This window comes from Macrobrachium rosenbergii, chromosome 36, assembly GCF_040412425.1.
Source record: "Macrobrachium rosenbergii isolate ZJJX-2024 chromosome 36, ASM4041242v1, whole genome shotgun sequence".
Taxonomy (NCBI): Eukaryota; Metazoa; Arthropoda; class Malacostraca; order Decapoda; family Palaemonidae; genus Macrobrachium; species Macrobrachium rosenbergii.
Window position 1 is genome coordinate 9170418 of NC_089776.1, and position 17500 is coordinate 9187917.

A 17500-nucleotide genomic window follows, 5' to 3' on the forward strand; every position below is an offset into this window, starting at 1 on the left:
CTATTTTACCTTGACAAACCCCCCTCCCAGATAAACTCCCAACCTCCCCACCCTCTCCCCACTCCCCGACGACTCCAGCACCCCTCCCTCCCTTTTAAGCAAGACGAAATTCGTTATGAGGAACATCAGGCCGAAGGCATTCCTGGAATCCTATGCACTTCCGCAACTGCATGTGGCAATGCACTGGCCGCCCTTTGCGTATGCAGCTGCAGGAATGTCCAGGCTTCCGGCGAAGCGTTTCTCTCGGGAGTGGGTAGGAGCGGCGGCGCCGCCGCCACCGCCGCCACTGCCTGTTTCTGGGCGGGATGGGGGCCGGGGTGGGTTGCAGTCGATCTCGTGGTTTTTTTTTCCCTGGGAGATCTGAGATTTATGGAATTTGCGAAGTTTGTATTTGTGAAATTTGTGAAATTTGTGAAATTTATGAAATTTGTGAAATTTGTGAAATTTGTGAAATTGATGAAATTTTTGAAATGTATGAAATTTCTGAAATATATTAAATTTCTTAAATTTATGCCGTTTCTGAAATTCCTGAAATTTATGAAATTTCGGAAATTTATGACATTTATGGCATTTATGAATTTTCTGAAATATACGAAATTTCTTAAATTTCTGAAATTATGAAATTTATGAAATTTCTTAAATTTCTGAAATTTCTGAATTCGACTGTTCTTCCATCGCTCCGTTTCTGAGTTCTGGGTCAAAATATCAATTGGAAGCGAGAACAAGTAAAAATGCTCCAAAGTTTCTTTGGCGCAATCGAGTTTTCTGTACAGCGTATAATCAAGGCCACTGAAAACAGATCTACCTTTCGGTGGTCTCGGTATAATGCTGTATGAGCGGCGTCCCATGAAGCTTTAACCACGGCCCGGTGGTGGCCTGGCCTATATCGTTGCCAGATGCACGAATATGGCTAGCTTTAACCTTAAGTAAAAGAAAAACTACTGAGGCTAGAGGGCTGCAATTTGGTATGTTTGATGATTGGAGGGTGGATGATCAACATACCAATTTGCAGCCCTCTAACCTCAGTGGTTTTTAAGATCTGAGGGTGAACAGAATAAAGTGCGGACGGACAGACAAAGCCTGCACAATAGTTTTCTTTTTAGAAAACTAAAAACCATGATATAATTAATTATAAGACCAAGATATAATTAATTGTAATCGAAAACACCATGGTGCAATTAATTAAAAACAAAGATATAAAAATTATAAGCGAAAAACACGAAGATGTAATTAATTACAAGGTAAAATACTAAGATATAAATAATTATAAGACCAAGAGATAATTATAAGACCAAGAGATAATTAATTATAAGACCAAGAGATCATTAACTATAAGACCAAGATATAATAAACTACAAGACCAAGATATAAATGATCATAAGACCAAGATATAATTAATTACAAGACCAAGATATAATTAATTACAAGACCAAGATATAAATAATCATTTGACCAATATATAGTTAATCATAAACGACACAAAAATAGTTATCATTAAATTAAATCAAGATACTTCTAATGCCAAAGCAACTACCGTTATAACTACCGCAATTTCCCCCATAACTGCTATAACTACTACCGCTATTACCGATAACAAAATAATAATAACAACGACGCGTTATTAGAATGCTTGTATTGTCAGAAGGAGAATCAGGGTCCGGGCGTTATTATATGTGGACGGCACAGAACGTTATTTTTTTACCTTTTTTTATTGGGTTTTAGGGATAATACCAGACGATTGAGCTCTCTCTCTCTCTCTCTCTCTCTCTCTCTCTCTCTCTCTCTCTCTCTCTCTCTCTCTCTCCGGATCTGATTTTTCGTAAAATGTTTGCCTTACTTTTTTAAAAATGTAATTTGTGTTCTTATATCTTGGGTAAAATTCTCTCTCTCTCTCTCTCTCTCTCTCTCTCTCTCTCTCTCTCTCTTTCGTTCTCTTTCGTTCGATGAGAGCATTAGTGAAAACATTATGAAGGCTTTTTTAAGCATATAATACCATATATATAAATACACTATCTATTTATATATGTATATATGTATACATATATATACGTATATATACATATACATATATAATTATATATAAAGTAATTTATATTTATATATATATATATATATTTATATATATATATATATATATATATATATATATATATATATATATATATATATTGTCAACATTAAGTAGCTTCATATAACAGGGGTTGGCCCCAGGGGAATAAGCAACAAAATGATCACTGCGAAATTCATATTACAACTACTGGATCGAGTATGAAACCCCTGTGCAGAACACTTCCACTACATTATCAGCTCCATATTAAGGGACATTCTTTCTAGGTCTTCCTGTACTTCTTCCTGCAAACATTCCTGTATTATATACTCTTTTCCCCATCTTATCTTCTTATATTCTTTCCACATGACAAGACCATCTCAACACTCTTTGAGCCATACTTTTAATGATACTTGTACTAATATCCTGGAAATGGAGTACTATCATTTGGAACAAAAACAAGAGAGAGAGAGAGAGAGAGAGAGAGAGAGAGAGAGAGAGAGAGAGAAGGCTAGCTTCTTTTTCACTTAGAGAAAAAAAAACAGGTAAAAAAAGCGCCGAAGTTTCTTTGGCGCAATCGAGTTTTCTGTACATCGTATAAGCAAGGCCACCGGAAATAGATCTATCTTTCGGTGGTCTTGGTATAATGCTGTATGTGTTGCGGCCCATGAATCTTTAACCACGGCCCAGTGGTGGCCTATCGTACATCATTGCTAGAAGCACGACTATGGCTAACTTTAACCTTAAATAAAATAAAATGACTGAGGCTAGAGGGCTGCAATTTGGTGTGTTTGTTGACTGGAGGGTGGATGATCAGCATACCAATTTGCAGCCCTCTAGCATCAGTAGTTTTTAAGATCTGACGGCGGATACAAAAAGTGCGGACAGAATAAAGTGCGGACGGACGGACAAAGCCGGCACAATAGTTTTCTTTTACAGAATATTAAAAAACCCTCAATCGACATCTTTGCAGCCAAAGATGATTGTTGAACAGTATGAAAAGCCGAATCAAAACAGCTAGAATGATATCGGATGTGGATATTTACCGTCAGCTCAAAAAATTAGATTGTTTTATAGGCGACATTCTTTTGACGGATGCGTTCTGATACAATTCTGGCTCACTTATTGTTGCCATAGTAAGAGTACCTATTTTCTTTCGCATATGAATAGTTAAGGAAGTGAAGAGTTTCAGATGTGATTTTGGAGTTTATACTTCAGCCATCATAAATCAAGTTTTCGTCTCTCAAGGCAAACATAAAGTTTGTGTTTGAAGAGCAACGCTTTCTCGTCACCCAGTTTTCTTCCTGAACGCAAATGCATTCGCTGGTTCATGAACGTTCAGACTGCTAAGGACGCCGAATACCTCCAATGAGATATTTCATTTTTACTTTTATGTTGTTGGTTTTTAAGTTCAGTCTATGAACATTCAGTCTGCTAAGGACGCATAACATCTCCAGTAAGATATTTAATTTTCATTTTTACTTTACTTTTTGTTTTGCAGTTTAGTTTTACTTCTAAAAAAAATACTTTCATAACAGGTATTACTCGTCGATTCCAGGGAATGCTCTTTGTAAAGTAATATTCATCCCCATTTTTTGAGTCATACTTCATATTCTTGCATTCTATTCTCGCGTCCGAATTCATTCCTGAACTGGGCCACTCCTCTGGTGCCTGCTTGTGCCTGCTCGCTCGCTCTTGCTTGCGTGAATGTCTGTCTGCACACCCGTCTGCCGAAATGCATCCTCCCCTCGAAGGACCCAAATTAAACTCCCCTCAGGACCCTCTCTCAGACTGAGAGAGAGAGAGAGAGAGAGAGAGAGAGAGAGAGAGAGAGAGAGAGAGAGTGTGGCTGTGATGTCATCATACCTTGCCGAGGGTATATATACATTTGTATGAGGTTGGGGAGGAGGGGTTGGAGGTTGGGGAGGAGGGGTTGGAGGAGGAGGAGGAGGAGGAGGGGGGAAGGGGAGGGGGGAAGGGGGCGTTTAAGGGAGGAGAAGAGGAGGGTAGGGGATGTTATACAAACGGAAGACTGGATGAAGGAGAGGAGGGGAATAACGATGATGATTGTGGAGACGATGATGCTGAACGAGAGAGAGAGAGAGAGAGAGAGAGAGAGAGAGAGAGAGAGAGAGAGAGAGCAAAGAGAATGACCAAATATCGCTTAGTCTCAGGATTGCCCTGATAAGACTTAGACAAAATGGCGCCACCACTCTGCCGAGCAACACTTTTTTTTTTTTTTTTTTTTTTTTTAATCCTTCCTAGTTGGTTGGAGGCAAGGAAGGCATTTGTTTGATCATAAAAAAGAACGTTGAGTAAAAGTGATTAAATCTCTCCATAATACGTTATAATGCATACGCATACGTGTATGGTGATTCACAAGCACGATGATGTTGTATTCATAACATAACAACAATGAGAACAACAACAATAACAACTACAACATAATTTAAAATCACTCTTCACCTCTTGATATACAACCCAAGGTTGTTATATATAGAGATTTTCCCTCATAATGGAGGATATTTAAAGAAAATTTTTTTTTTCACTTCGTACCCTTTAAAAATAAGCGTGCGAGCGATCTGGGTCCACTCTGGTTTTCGTTGGCTTTATTCTCTCTCTCTCTCTCTCTCTCTCTCTCTCTCCTTTTCTCTTTTTCTGAAGCTGTGACGGTACAGCAGCTGCTTCTCGTTGTTGCATTAAGCTCTGTTGCCATTGCAAATTCTGTGAGTGTACGTGTTGACTTTACTATCGTTGTTAATTCCATTGTAGCGAAACCGACTCGTAGGGAGGAGGAGGAGGAGGAGGAGGAGGAGGACGACGACGACGACGACGAAGAAAAAGTGGTGGAGGAGGAAAAAGAGGAGGAGGAGGAGGAGGAGGAAAAGGAGGAGGAGGAGGAAAAGAGGGAGGAGGAAAAGGAGGAGGAGGAGGAAAAGAGGGAGGAGGAAAAGGGAGGAGGAGGAGGAAAAGAGGGAGGAGGAAAAGGAGGAGGAGGAGGAGGAAAAGAGGGAGGAGGAAAAGGAGGAGGAGGAGGAGGAAAAGAGGGAGGAGGAGGAGGAAAAGGAGGAGGAGGAGGAAAAGGAGGAGGAGGAGGAGGAAAAGAGGGAGGAGGAAAAGGAGGAGGAGGAGGAGGAGGAAAAGGAGGAAAAGGAGGAGGAGGAGGAAAAGAGGAGGAGGAGAAAAGAGGAGGAGGAAAGGAGGGAGGAGGAGGAAAAATGAGGAGGAGGAGGAGGAAAAGGGAGGAGGAGGAAAAGGAGGAGGAGGAAAGAGAGGAGAAGGAAAAGAGGGGGGAGGAAAAGGAGGAGGAGGAGGAGGAAAAGTGGAGGAGAAGGAAAAGAGGGAGGAGGAGGAAAAGGAGGAGGAGGAAAAAGAAGAGGAGAAGGAAAAGAGGGAGGAGGAAAAGGAGGAGGAGGAGGAAAAGAGGGAGGAGGAAAAGGAGGAGGAGGAGGAGGAAAAAGAGGAGGAGGAGGAGGAGAAGACTTTCAGTGTTTACAATCAAGAAGAAACAGATCGTGACTACTGGTTGTTTTATTTAGGTATTTTTTAATAAAGTTATTTTTCTTGTATTGTCACTTTTTTTATTTTTGCTGACAGTCCTCCCCCGAAACCCCTTCCACCTCCCTAATTCCCCTAATTATCTTTTCCACAAGTGTTGGTATTTTTTTTTTACATTTAGATTTCCTGATAAATCAGTATTTACCTGAGTCTCCATTTTTTTTTAGTAGTCGGTATTTTTTTTGTCTGATAACGTCCGTATTTTCCCGACCGTGTCCGTATTTTCCCGACCATGTCCGTATTTTTTCTGGCATAATCCGTATTTGCTGACAGCCCGTATTCTCTGTCAGCGTCCGTATTTGCTGACAGCGTCCATAGTTTCTGTCAGCATCAGCATTTTGCAGTATTTCTTGGTAGCGTCCGTATTTAATGACAGCAACCGTATTTTTAGTCTTCTGTACAAGAAAACTATTGTGCCGGCTTTGTCTGTCCGTCCGCACTTTTTTTCTGTCCGCCCTCAGATCTTAAAAACTACTGAGGCTAGAGGGCTGCAAATTGGTATGTTGACCATCCACCCTCCAGTCATCAAACATACCAAATTGCAGTCCTTTAGCCTCAGTAGTTTTTATTTTATTTAAGGTTAAAGTTAGCCATGATCGTGCTTCTGGCAACGATATAGGATAGGCCATCACCGGGCTGCGGTTAAAGTTTCATGGGCCGCTGGTCATACAGCATTATACCGAGACCACCGAATGATAGATCTGTTTTCGGTGGCCTTGATTGTACGCTGTAGCGGCTGTACAGAAAACTCGATTGCGACGAAGAAAATTCGGCGCATTTTTTACTTGTTTTGTTTTGAAGAGACTCCAGTTTCTCTTAGGCTTATTACTGGTTCATCCGAATTTTTATTTGCTCATTTATTTTTTCGTAGAATTTTTAATCTTAAAAAAATCAGATGGAAGTATATTTTTGGGTACACTTCATAGTAAAAAAAAATTATTTTTTTTGTTACACTGAAAGGCACTTGAAACCCTTACTGGTGTTGCGAACACCTGTTCATAATTCTGCACTATCTCAACGACGACGATAATGTAAGAGAGAGGTCGAGAAGGGGGTTCTTTAAACTTCTGTCCATTCTAAAGAATTCGTTCTGTATTTATTGGCTCTAGACTTAGTAAATCTATTTTCCCTTTTACATTAGTGGGTTTCTCGGTAAAAAGCTCCATATCAAATGACAGTGACCAAATCTATTCTCTCGGTGAAAGTTCCATTCGAGTTTCTCGGTAAAAAGTTCCATATAAAACGACAGTGACCGAATCTATTTTCCCTTTTACATCAGTGAGTTCTTCGGTAAAAAGTTCCTATCGAGTTTCTCGGTAAAAAGTTCCATATAAAACGACAGTGACCATTCTTTTACCTTATTCTGTTGTTGATAATAAATCCGTATTTTATTAAAAGAACGACGCGTTTTGCTGTTATAGAAGTTTGTCTTGCAATCAAATGAGGCCTCGAGATTCCAGTTAAAAATTCTTGGGAATGAAGCCGATTCCTGATTTGTGTTTAAGGGGAAATTTGGGTAAAAGGAATGTGATGTTTTTCATTGATATTTTTCCATTTCTAGAATAGGGAACAGGGTTTGCAATGTTTCGTATTTTGCCTGTGTGGGTAAATATTCATTATCAGTGCAAATATTTTGTCTTGCCTGACTGGCTCTCTCTCTCTCTCTCTCTCTCTCTCTCTCTCTCTCTCTCTCTCTCTCTCTCTCTCATACAATTATTCATTGTTAGGGCAAACTTTTTCCTTGTCTGACTGACTCTCTCTCTCTCTCTCTTTCTCTCACATGCAATTATTCTGTTAGGGAAAAACTTTTCTTGTCTGACTCTCTCTCTCTCTCTCTCACACACACACACACTTATTCAGTATAAAATTACTTAAATGAAATATATATTCTTATACAATAATAAATAGTAACTGTGACTAATGGCAAAGAAAATGTAGAACCTTATTGAATTTAAATTTCATATCCTGGGCCGAGGAATTTTTGGGAATTTCATTTGTTAAACTTGAATTGTTGTCATACGAATGTCCATAATGAGACCATTGTCCTTGGATTGTACTTATGTGCGAATGAATTTATCGATAACTTTTACATGATTGATTTATATATGTGTATATATATGTGTGTGTGTGTGTGTGTATACACGTGTCATGCGGTTGCATTCAAGCATCAAAATTATTGCCCTCACATGCACAAACAGACATATGTCGCACCAACAGACACACAGGCAATATACTGCTTGTTTGCTTGCATCTCCCCTCTTGAAATGTTATTATTACCTGCAAGCAATTATTCTTGCTTGCGAAGACTAATACGTTAATCTTACATTTCTGCTTTAATGTACATTTCGGTTTAAGTAAAACAGTGTAACGGTCAAATCGATGAATGTTCGTACAAAAGCAAAAATGCTTTCAGAAGCAAGCACTGGCAGTTATCTCAGGCCTTCAAAGGACCATCTCTGTATGGAAGCAATTTCGGCCTAGTGATTCGGAAAGGGGGAGTTTTGGGGATAATGATAATGAATGCATTGTATTATAACCATTTGCTTTTGAGGGGAGTGGGAGGGGGGGGGGAGAGGAGGAAGAGGGGAGGGGTAGAGAAGGAAGAAGGGGTGTTAGAGAAACAAGAGGAAGGGGGAGAGAAGGGAGAGATGAGGGTAGGGGGTAGAGAGGAAGAGGGGGAGGGGTAGAGAAGTAGGAGGAGGAGGAGGAGGAGGTAAAGAAGGAAGAGGGGGAGGGGGAAGAGAATGAAGAGATGAGGGGGGGAGGAGGGGGTTAGAGAAGTAGAAGTTAGGCAGGGGGTGGATAGAGAAGTAGAGAAGATAGAGAAGGAAGAGTGGTATAGGGTAAGGTGGGTATGTGGGCACGTAGTTGTATATACCCCATACCCACGGGGAGGGGGGGAGGGGAGGGGGGGAGGGGAGGGTGCGAGAACACAGCCACACCCAGGAGAAATGACGTCATTTTTGAAGTATTTGGGGTTGGCTGGTGGCAGCAACACCTTTGCGAAATGAGTCGTCCCTCCCCCTCCCCCTCCCCTTTCCCTCCCTCACAACTCCCCCTCCCCCTCCCTCCCCCTCTCCTCTCTCTCTCTTGCGAATTTTATCCGAGTGGAGTGGAGTGGATGCGTTTATGTTCTTTTGGGATGAAAATGAAATACCTCTGGATGATGTTTTTGGGTGAAAATGCAGTGGATTTTGTTCGAGTGGAGTGGAGGTATGTTTATGTTCTTTGGGATGAAAATGGAGGAGTGCTTTTGGATGAAAATGCAGTGCTTTTGAAGGATGATTACGGATGAAAATGCAGTGAATTTTATCCGAGTGAAGAGGGTGTGTTTATGTTCTTTTGGACGAAAATGAAGCGGTGGTTTTGGATGCAAATGCAGTGCTTTTGGAATAAAATGCAGTGCTTTTGAATGGAAATGCAGTGCTTTCGGATGAAGATGCAGTGCTTTTGGATTAAAATGCAGTGCTTTTGGATGAAAATGAAGTGCTTTCGGATGAAGATGCAGTGCTTTTGGATTAAAATGCAGTGCTTTTGGATGAAAATTAAGTGCTTTTGGATGAAAATGCAGTGCTTTTTGATGAAGATGAAGTGCTATCGGATGAAAATGCAGTGCTTTTGGATGAAGATGACGTGCAGTTGGATGAAAATGCAGTGCTTTTGGAAGAAAATACAGTGCGTTTGGATGAAAATGCAGTGCTTTTGGGTTAAAATGCAATGCTTTTTGGATGGAAATGCAGTGCTTTTGGATGAAGATGACGTGCTGTTGGATGAAAATGCAGCGCTTTTGGATGAAAATATAGTGCTTTTGGATGAAAATATAGTGCTTTTGGATGAAAATATAGTGCTTTTGGATTAAAATGCAGTGCTTTTGGATGAAAATGCAGTGCTTTGGTTCGTTTATTTTTGATAATGGATTTTAATGAAGCGTATTCATACATGCATACACATTGGACGTATGCAAATACACAAATATTTATGCACATACATACGCATTGCCTGTACGCATATACATACATACATACATACATGCATATATACACCCTTGAGGGAGTATGGGAGCCCTTCAGATAAATCCACCCTATGAATGTCGACAAAGCGATTACGTGGATGTCGATAAAGCGGCGATGTCGATAAAGCGATTACGTGGATGTCGACAATGCGATTACGGCGATGTCGACAAAGTGATTACGTGGATGTCGACAAAGCGACTACGGCGATGTCGATAAAGCGATTACGTGGGTGTCGACAATGCGATTAAGGCGATGTCGAAAATGCGATTGACGAGAATGTTGACAAAGCGATTATGGTGATGTCGACAAAGTGACTGACGGGAATGTCGACGAAGCGATTATGGTGATGTCGACTAAGTCATTGACGGGTGTGTCGACAAAGTGACACAAGAGATGTCCACAAAGAGATTGACGGGGATGTCGACAAGGCGACTACGGCGATGTCGACGAAGCGATTACCTGGATGTCGACAATGCGTTTACGGGGATGTCGACAAAGCAATTGATGGGAATATTGACAAAGCGAATATGATGTCCAGTAGCTGACTGACGCGGATGTCGACAAAGCGATTACGGCAATGTAATAGGTCAAGACAGTGTAATTATTATCAGGGTGATCGTTTTTGACAACAGAGCTTTCTGGGCGTCCAGAGGTCCTTTATTCCTCACTCTTTTGGACTGTGGAACGGCCTCCCTGCTGAGAATGTATTGCAATTGGGACTTTGGCTGTTCAAGCGAAGATGCAATGCGTTACTACCTAATACAATCCTCCTTCTATTTTAATCATATACCTGCATTTTTATTTCTTTATTTATTTATTTGTTAATTTATCTGTTTTTCTAATAATTTATCTCCTCTTTCTGTATTTCCCTTTACCTTCTGTTACTTCTTTCGAATGAACACCTTAATATTCTTTGGAAGCTTGAATTTGGTGGGCTTGTTCCATATAAGTAGGGTTCATCTTCTGAATAATAATAATAATAATAATAATAATAATAATAATAATAATAATAATAATAATAATAATAATAATAATAATAATAATAATATTCTTTGGAAGCTTGAATTTCAAGTCAGTGGCCCCCGTGGTTGGCTTGTTCCATATAAGTAGGGTTCATCTTCTCAATAATAATAATAATAATAATAATAATAATAATAATAATAATAATAATAATAATAATAATAATAATAATAGTCTCCTGTCTCAAAGTTATGTAACTGATAAATACCTAAGTCCGTTAAGTTTTTTCTCAAAAAAGTCTTGGGGTATTTTCGTCTTTATCAGAACACCAATATGTTGGAGACGACACAGAATAACATTCTTTTTAGTTTTCGGTAAAAGAAAACTATTGAGATTGGCTTTGTCTGTCCGTCCGCACTTTCTCTGTCCGCCCTCAGATCTTAAATTCTACTGAGGCTAGAGGGTGCAAATTGGTATGTTGATCATCCACCCTTTAATCATCAAACATACCAAATTGCAGCCCTCTAGCCTCAGTAGTTTTGATTTTATTTAAGGTCAAAGTTAGCCATGATCGTGCTTCTGGCAGAACTATAGGTACCAACAACATAGGCCACCACCGTGGCTGAGTTTCATGGGCCGCGGGTAAGAGTTTCATGGGCCGTGGCTGAAGCCACCACCGGAAAGAAAACTCTATTGCATTTTTTTTTTTTTTTTAGTTTTCTGCAATACTCTTTGTTTACTTGCCTGTCAATTATTCTGTCTAAAACTAACAGCCGTTGATTTGTTTACTCTTGAGTTTCCTATTGCCACCCGTCCACTTGACGCCACCTGCATTTCTCTAACGCTTTAAAAGTCTGTCGTTTATTGGCTTTCTAACCGTCTTTTTGACTGTCTTTTCCCCGTCTGTCTAACCACTTATCACCCCGTCTCACTCCTTCTCTGTTCAAGGGCTGGGAGAAGTTATGCTGTTTACAGTCACTTCTACCCAAAGGAGATTTTTTAGGAGTGGTATCTGGTAGTAAGGATCTAATTTAGACTAGCCCCCCTCTCCCTAACCCCCTCCCTACATGCCTCCTCTTCCTCCTCCTCCTCCTCCTCCTCCTCCTCCTCCTCCTCCTCCTCCTCCTCCTCCTCCTCCTCCTCCTCCTCCTCCTCCATAGCCTTAGTCAGCTGAGCTAGCGGAATGCCCCTAATCAAGGCCGTTTCGTACCTTGGGTAACTGGGTACTAAAAGCATTTATAGAGAAGATTGCCTGCAGTCAACCGATTACTGGTAACTGGTTACTTTTGGTACTTGTTCCTACTGTGGAAGGCTGGTAACGTGTTGCTTCAGGTGATGGTAACTGCTAACTTCGCAGTACTGGTAACTGGTAACTGGTTACTTTTGGTACTTGCTCCTACTATGGAAGGCTGGTAACGTGTTGCTTCAGGTGATGGTAACTGCTAACTTCGCAATACTGGTAGATGGTAACTTCTAGAAATGGTACTTTATTATGACAGAATACTGTTTACTTGGTACTTGTGGAGATGGTAACTGCTTATGACAGAACGATGCCACTTGTCATTTCTGAGGATGGTAACTTATTACCGGCTGGTTACTGTTACCTATTACCTCTGGGGGTGTTACCAGTGGTTCCCGAAATCGTTTTTATAGAGTTTTTGTGACACCAAACTTGTCATTGTTGTGGGGGCTTAAACACAAAAAATGAATTCACTTAGAAAGTTCCCAGGAATGAGAAAGATGCCCCGTAGCCTAGCAATAAAGAAATAGCTATTATCTCTTTGAATATCAAGCAGTAAAATTTTAAAAGTCTCTCTCTCTCTCTCTCTCTCTCTCTCTCTCTCTCTCTCTCTCTCTCTCTCTCTCTCTCTCTCTCTCTCTCTCTCTCTCTCTCTCTCAGCTTAGCTTTAACTGTTGTTAGAGTTCATTTCGCGAGCTCATGTTTTCTTCAGTGAAATTCCCACTAAATTTTTAATGAATTCTCATATATATATATATATATATATATATATATATATATATATATATATATATATATATATATATATATATATATATATATATATATATATATATATCTAAATAGAGAGTGAGAGAGCATAATACTATGTGAGAATCACCTTAATATTATTTTCGGCTTAAGAAGGCAAGAAGTCGGACATTTACAGATCATATAATTAAAGATCACAATATCTGTACGATGAATTGACACAAAAAGAAATCTGTTAAAGTTCATAATAATGGAGCTGTCAATAGTCATGATACTCTTTAAAAAGGAATGGGTAGTACAACAGCACATTCTAAACCAAAAGATATGATCATGTTCTCTGCCAGCCAATCAACTCCCCAAAGTTAAATTAGTTTAAAAAAAATAGATTAAAAAATGCTGAGGAAAAGTACTGAGTTCTTTAGAGAGAAAGGAAGTCAGTACTTTCTCCATTTGAGAAAAAGTACTGACTTCATTAGAGAGAAAGGAAGTCAGTACTTTCACCATCTGAGGAAAAGTACTGACTTCTTTATAGAGAAAGGAATCACTACTTTCACCATCTGAGGAAAAGTACTGACTTCACTAGAGAGAAACAAAGTCAGTACTTTCACCATTTGAGGAAAAGTACTGACATTTAAGAGAAAGGAGGTCAGTACTTTCACCATCTGATGAAAAACACTGACTTCTTTATAGAGAAAGGAATCACTACTTTCACCATCTGAGGAAAAGTACTGACATTTACCATCTGAGGAAAAACAATGAAGTCAGAGAGACTTTTACAATCTGAGGAAAAGCACTGACTTCTTTATAGAGAAAGGAATCACTACTTTCACCATCTGAGGAAAAGTACTGACTTCATCAGAGAGAAAAGACAACACACCACCAGGAGTTATACCGACTTACTAATTAGAAAAAGGCCGATCAGAACAAGCAAGTCCTTCAAAGTCCTCACTTACTGTACAGGGCCTTTTCTGAATGCATCTCATAAACTTAAGGGCAACGTGCCCCTCTGCCCATGCGTAATGCCAATGTTCTGCTGTGCACGCATGAGGGTGAGCGTCTGTGCACTGCGAACTGTGCACTGTGAACTGTGCACTCTCCCAGACGTGGCTGAGGGGGACCACCGAACGCCAATGAACCTCATAACATGTGGGTGTCCTCATGAGTCAGTTGCCCAACATGCGGGTCATGTGGTCGAAGATTCATACTTGTGTTTGTGTTTGTGTGTGTGTGTATGTGTGTATGCGTGTTAGGGTGCTAGGTATATACATACATACATACATACATATATATATATATATATATATATATATATATATATATATATATATATATATATATATATATATATATATATATATATATATGCATGTAAAGAGAGAGAGAGAGAGAGAGAAATGTTCTTTTAAATTTCATATACGCATACACGCAAATATGCACGCATCATTTATTTATACACAAGCTACACACACACACACACACACATATATATATACTTATATGTATATATATATATATATATATATATATATATATATATATATATATATATATATATATATATAGACAGTGAAATATCAAGCCACAAGCAACCCATTAACATAGAGTTAAAGAGAGTAGAAAATAAATGGGAAAGTTTCTTCAATGATATTATAACCTCGTTCTTAATAAGCGGGACTGAAAATTATTCATTCGTTTAATTGCCATTTACATTGACATTATATATATGTATATATGTATATATATACATAAATGTATATATACATACATATGTATATACATACATATGTGTAAATACATATATATATATATATATATATATATATATATATATATATATATATATATATATATATATATATATATATATATATATATATATAATATATATATATATATATATATATATATATATGCAATGCCAGAGTAAATGGGAATTAAACGAATGAATAATTTTCAGACCCTCTTATTGAGAACAAGGTTATGATATCGTCGAAGAAACTTCCCCATTTATTTTTTACACTCTTTAACCGAGGGACTTCGCAGTTTTTTTTCTCTCTTCCGTATCTCTTACATCTAAACAACTTTCTCTAAATTAGTTTACTACGAGGAAAACACACCACAAGCAGTCTGTGCTTGCATGTTTCTTCATTTTCGTAAATTCTTGTCTTGTCGGGCTTTGGTGTGATCGGCGCGGAAAGGGTTAATATAATATTAAAAGGGGCGTGTTCATTCCTCGTTTCATAATTTTTTTTCTTTTTGGGCTTTGGTGTGATCGGCGCGGAAATGGAATATAATATTAAAAGGGGCGTTTTCATTCCTCATTTCATAAATTCTTGTCTTGTCGGGCTTTGGTGTGATCGGCCTGGAAAGGGTTAATATAATATTCAAAGGGGCATCTTCATATCTGTTAGGAATTATGTTCTTTGAACACTTCTAAGACTTAAGTGTCCTACTTAATGCAATATCGTGAATTCTTAAGAATTATCTTCAACACTACATGTCGGAAAGAGGGTCCACTACCTAAATAATAATAATAATAATAATAATAATAATAATAATAATAATAATAATAATAATAATAATAATAATAATAATAATAATAATAATAATAATAATAATAATAATAATAATAATAATAATAATTATAATAATAAAGGAAAAATTCTGAATGGAACGAAACATAAAATTTCAAGCCAAAGGCCAACAAGTGCCGAGCTTAATTTCACGTTACATTTAACCTTGATCACTTGTCCTCAAATAATATTAATGACTCCGACATTTTCCATGGCATTCCCCAAACTTGAAGAAAGATCATAAAACTATGAAAGGTCACGTCATTTAATTCTGGTGCAGAGAATTCGATCAATGCTTAAATCGTCCAAAGTCAGATTGGGGAACAGTTTAAATTTGTCAGTATTTTTCACTTTTCAAAGATTTGTTTTAAAAATCAGTTATTATCGAAAAAACAATGATTAGAAAGATAGAGAAAACTGTAAATAAATTATTATTATTATTATTATTATTATTATTATTATTATTATTATTATTATTATTATTATTATTATTATTATTATTATTATTAAAAAGGATGGCCCTCTGGAGGCCGTTGAGTTTATATTGCATTTTCTCAGTCTCTCGAAAGAATTTATTTTCTAGCGGCAGGTAAATTATATAACAGTTGTCCAAAGGTCGTTTATATATATATCACAGCTGTCCACAGTTAATTTATTCCTTAATTTATTCCTTCTTCTTCCGAGATATTATTATTATTATTATTATTATTATTATTATTATTATTATTATTAGTAATCAACACACAATCACGTGTGGGACAGAATAAATTTCTGACTCACATCAGGACCGAACCCAGGTCTTTCAATTGACTTGTGTGGCTTGGTTGGCAAAGGCCTTGCCTCTCAATTGAAAGACCTGGGTTCGATCCTGATGTGAGTCAGAAATTTATTATTATTATTATTATTATTATTATTATTATTATTATTATTATTATTATTATTATCCAACTTTGCTGTTCAACTTCTTGAACCGAAATATACTCCAATATATACAACCTTAACAAGGAAAGAAATTAGAAATTATTATTATTATTATTATTATTATTATTATTATTATTATTATTATTATTATTATTATTATTATTATTATTATTATTAAGTGGAAGTCTTGCACTTGCACGCTGAACAGCCCATGACGTTTTTGGGAACAACGACCTAATACATATATTTTCAGGAAACCTATACATGCCTATCTGATCACGTACTGAACATGATTTATGAGAGTTCTCCAGTGAATCATACCATGTTGATATTCTTTTCAAAAGGAAGCGATAAAAAAGGTGTTTTGAATCAGACTTCTCTCTCTCTCTCTCTCTCTCTCTCTCTCTCTCTCTCTCTCTCTCTCTCTCTCTTTATTCTAGTTTTATATCATCCTACCTTGAATGTAATAATTTGAATAATTTTTTTTTTTTACTGTAAAGATATTATTGTTCACTTGAAAAATATCCAAATTAACCTAGATTTATTGATTTATTCACTGATTGATTGATTGGTTTATTTATATATTTATTCATTTCATTTTATTTTCAGGCCTGCGAGCGGAAGAACACGAAGGAGTGTTGGAGTCACAATTCTTGTAAGTGTTGAAAGAAGACCCCTGTCTGTTTGCCTGTTTTCCTATATGTCTGTTTTTCTATATGTCTGTTTTTCTGTATGTCTGTTTTCCTATATGTCTGTTTTTCTATATGTCTGTTTTCCTATATGTCTGTTTTTCTATATGTCTTTTTTCTATATGTCTGTTTTCCTATATGTCTGTTTTCCTATATGTCTGTTTTCCTATATGTCTGTTTTTCTATATGTCTGTTTTCCTGTATGTCTGTTTTTCTATATGTCTTTTCCTATATGTCTGTTTTTCTATATGTCTGTTTTCCTATATGTCTGTTTTTCTATATGTCTGTCTCTGTGTCTATCTGTCTGTTTTCCTATATGTCTGTTTTTCTATATGTCTGTTTTTCTATATGTCTGTTTTCCTATATGTCTGTTTTCCTATATGTCTGTCTCTGTGTCTATCTGTCTGTTTTTCTAAATGTCTGTCTGGCTGTCTTATTTTTGTATACGTCTGCCTGTCTGTGTGGGTGCATGAGGTTTTTAGCGAAGTCTCAGAGATGAATATTGTCCACTTGTGAAGTACAATGCCTGTTGGAAGTAGAGTTTCACCTTTATGTCTTCTAAAATACTAGAGCTGGGAGTGACTTTGACTTACTAGATTATTATTAAAAATATAAACTGTTCTCAAGACTTGATTTACCTGGAGGCAAATCCCTGAGATGTATGCTCGTATTGTTAGGTTTATTTAGGTTAGGTTAGGTTAACATTTATCAGTATTTTGGGTGTGGGAATCATAATGAGATTATTTTCA

The 17500-nt window shown here is 37.5% G+C and overlaps 1 long non-coding RNA gene across 1 annotated transcript in view; it reads left to right on the forward strand.

The window, feature by feature from the left end:
• Window positions 1-17500, forward strand: part of LOC136856606 (uncharacterized) — a 109577-nt gene that overhangs the window by 34702 nt on the left and 57375 nt on the right. Inside the window, exon 2 of the long non-coding RNA XR_010858419.1 lies at window positions 16672-16717. This is a non-coding gene — a long non-coding RNA (uncharacterized lncRNA). The remainder of the gene's footprint in view (window positions 1-16671; window positions 16718-17500) is intronic.